This window comes from Sarcophilus harrisii, chromosome 1, assembly GCF_902635505.1.
Source record: "Sarcophilus harrisii chromosome 1, mSarHar1.11, whole genome shotgun sequence".
Classification (NCBI taxonomy): Eukaryota; Metazoa; Chordata; class Mammalia; order Dasyuromorphia; family Dasyuridae; genus Sarcophilus; species Sarcophilus harrisii.
The window spans coordinates 151624614-151628034 of NC_045426.1; the positions used below are offsets into that span (position 1 = coordinate 151624614).

At 38.1% G+C, this 3421-nt stretch overlaps 1 non-coding gene across 1 annotated transcript; it reads left to right on the plus strand.

Annotated features, from left to right (window-relative positions):
* Positions 1-278: 278 nt before the first annotated feature.
* On the plus strand, positions 279-437 carry LOC111718965. The gene has a single exon (XR_002769310.1). It is a non-coding gene; the product is annotated as a U1 spliceosomal RNA (small nuclear RNA).
* The last annotated feature ends 2984 nt before the right edge of the window (positions 438-3421 follow it).

Genomic DNA, 3421 nt, shown 5'->3' on the forward strand with positions numbered 1-3421 from the left:
AATTAACTCGTATATATCTTGTTTGTACGTAGTAATTCAATTGCTGTGACCCCTATTAGAACATGGAGTCCTTATACTTACCTGGCAGATAAAATGTACTTTTATCTTGTACATTTTTGTATTTCTAGCTTTCCCCCAGTATAGGATCTTTGAAGGCTAAAACTGTCATTTTAATCTTTGTATCCTAGTACCCACTACAGGACCTTGTACATTTTATTCAGACATACCTGTGATTCTGTCAGTGTAGTGAAGTTCCAGTATGGGAAATTTCTCCACTAATATAAATCATGATTCCATGATCACGAAGGTGTTTCCCCAGGGCGAGGCTTATCCATTGCACTCCTGATGGGCTGACCCCTGGCGATTTCCCCAAATGCGGGAAATGCGACTGCATAATTTGTGATAGTGGGGGGACTGCGTGTTCGCGCTCTCCCCTGTTTCTGGCGTTCAAAAGAAAAAAAAAAAAAGAACATGGAGTCCTTGAAAACTGGGACAATCTCTTTGTAACTGTTAGCACACTGCCTCATATATACTAAGCTCTTAGTAAATGTTTATCGACTCACTGAGTAGATTGAAAACCCCCTGAGGGCAGGGATCAAATCTTAGGTCTTTAAGTACCCAGTATCTATTATAGGGCACTGCATATAGCAGATGCTCAAAAAAAAAAAAAAAAGAAAAAAGAAAAAAGAAAAAAAAGGCCAATTAATAATGGACAATTATCCATGATTTTTCAACCTTCTCTTCTTAAGGCTAAATAACTCTAATTCCTTGACTCTTTTCTCATGATAGTATTAAACACAAATGACAAGCTCTGCTTAGAATTGTTTCCTATCTTTTAAACATAGGCAAGACACTGGAAGGGGTACTTTTTATGGAACAGTAAAAAAACAAAACAAACAAACAAAAAACAACTTAGTACACAAAGAAATTCCATATGGCACACACGCACACACACACACACAATAAGATACAATATGGCATATTGTGAATTTGTTTGCTTGTTCACTTGTGCTTGAATCATTCATAGCCAATCAGGGTCAAATTCGACATTTATAGTAACACCCTAACTCAAATGAATTTCTTTTAACCACACCACCTCTTTCTAAATCCTATTTTGTTTGGATTTTTCCCAGCACACCAAAATGAACTTTCCCATGTTCCCAAAGCATTCTTTCATTTGCATGTACTATTCAGTTTCCCTTTCACATGCAACATTCTTCTTTGCAATGTTCGAAAAACTCATTAGCTTACATCCTCCTTGCTCAGACAAAGTAAACATGCTGATATTCCAAGTGGATCTCCTCTATGATAGAAGGAGCCAGATTTCCCAATGAAATGTTGAACATGCACACAAGGACTTGGCCATTTAAGTTTACTTTCTTTTGGCCAAATTCCTTTTTCTGGGGTTAAATAATAGCTTTCTATAATTTTCTAAATAGGTAATTAAGCAGCTATCCACCACATTCAAAGAATTATTGTATTCATCTTTTTATTCTAATCATGGTGTATACATTTTCTAGTTTCTATATATCTAGAAACTATTTATGGGATGATTCCTACTATTTTACTTGGCCTTTCTTAATTTGACAAACACAAATGAGTGGGGAGAGGAGAGGGAGGGAGAAAGAGAGACAGGTGGAGACAGAGAGACACAGACAGACAGACACACACAGACAAAGACAGAGAAGAGACAGAGTCAGAAAAAGAGAAAGGTAGACACATAGAAAGAAAGACAGAGGGACAGACAGAGAGAAGAGGAGAGAAGAGGAGGGGGGAAAGAAGAGGAGGGGGAAGAGAGAGAGAGAAACAGAGAGAGAGAGAGAGAGAGAGAGAGAGAGAGAGAGAGAGAGAGAGAGAAGACACAGACAAAGACAGAGAGTCAGAAAGAGAGAAAGATAGACATACAGAAAGAGAGGAGACAGACAGAGACACACCACACATAGAGACAGAGAAACAGAGAGACAGAGACAGAGAGAGGAGACAAACAGATTCTCAGAAAGAAAGAGACAGACAGATATAGAGACAGAGAGAGAAACAGAGACAAAAAGAAGAGACAGATAGAGAGACACACACAGAGACAAAGACAGAGAGTCAGAAAAAGAGAAAGATAGACACATAGAGAGACAGAGGAACACATAGAGACAGAGAGAGGAGAGGAGAGGAGAGGGGAGAGGAGAGGAGAGGAGAGGAGAGGAGAGGAGAGGAGAGGAGAGGAGAGGAGAGGGAAAGAGAGAGAGAGAGAGAGAGAGAGAGAGAGAGAGAGAGAGAGAGAGAGAGAGAGAGAGAAGAGAAAGAGAGAGACAGAGAGACAGAGAGACAGAGAGAGACAGAGAGATAGAGACAGAGACAGAGACAGAAAGAGATACACAGAGGCAGGAAGCAATACAGCTTAATTAAAAAAAATATTAACCTCCAAAATTGTACTTATTTTTAGATTCTCTTGGTTCTTTTTCATTTTAAAGTTCTCTTAAAAGAGGTAGCAAAAATAATTTGCTCCTCCCTAGAAATTACAACTTTATTTTAACTTTTTCCAAGATTCAGGTATACTTGATACTGGGAAATGTTTGCCACATTCTATTCATGCTCACAAGGTCGTGACTAAGATAAATAGATTTTAGGAAAAACATTAAAGTGGGTGTACTGCATGTGGGAGGAATTTCATCTCACCATCTAGTCTTTTTTTTTAGCAGATAGAATTTGAGAGACATGGAGCAGTTGGTGGTTAACTCCTTTAAAAGGAAAATGTGACAAAGGCTGTAATGTGGTGAACCTCCAATACGACAATGATGAGACCGGGCTCTGAGTACTGAAAAATGAAAGCCGCTGAAGTGAAAAGTTCAAATGCAGTGGGGATTCATAGGAGTGAAAGATAATTAGGGGTTATTAAAGAGTTGGTTTTGTAAGGTTGGTAGTGGTGGGGAAGCTAAGACTCCTCATTTAAAACAATCACATATCTATGTATATTTTTTTGCTAACCCATTGCAATTTACACACACGTACATACACACACATATACACACACCCCATCCATTTATTTATACTGAATAACAAATCCATTGATAGTATTTAAGTTTCCTAATTGGAATGCTGGATCTATGACATCATATTCAGTTCCTTAGCAACCAACTGTCATGTCATACTTATGACAATTCTGGATGGAGGAGGAAACCTGACTGATGATAGGGAGAAAACCTTTTTTAAAATTACAAATGGGCTTAAGAACTGAAAAGAAAATATGAAAAGGCAGGTCAAGGAAGCGGCATTTGTACAAGTGTTTTTGATTAAGGTTTTTGCTGGCACAGAAGTCTCCTTTAAGTTCTTTTTTATTGAATAATTTTCCTTTGATCCCTGAGTAACTAAAATAAAAACCAGCACTTGACATTAAACTGGGACTTTGAGCCTCGTATAGGATTCCTTTGCA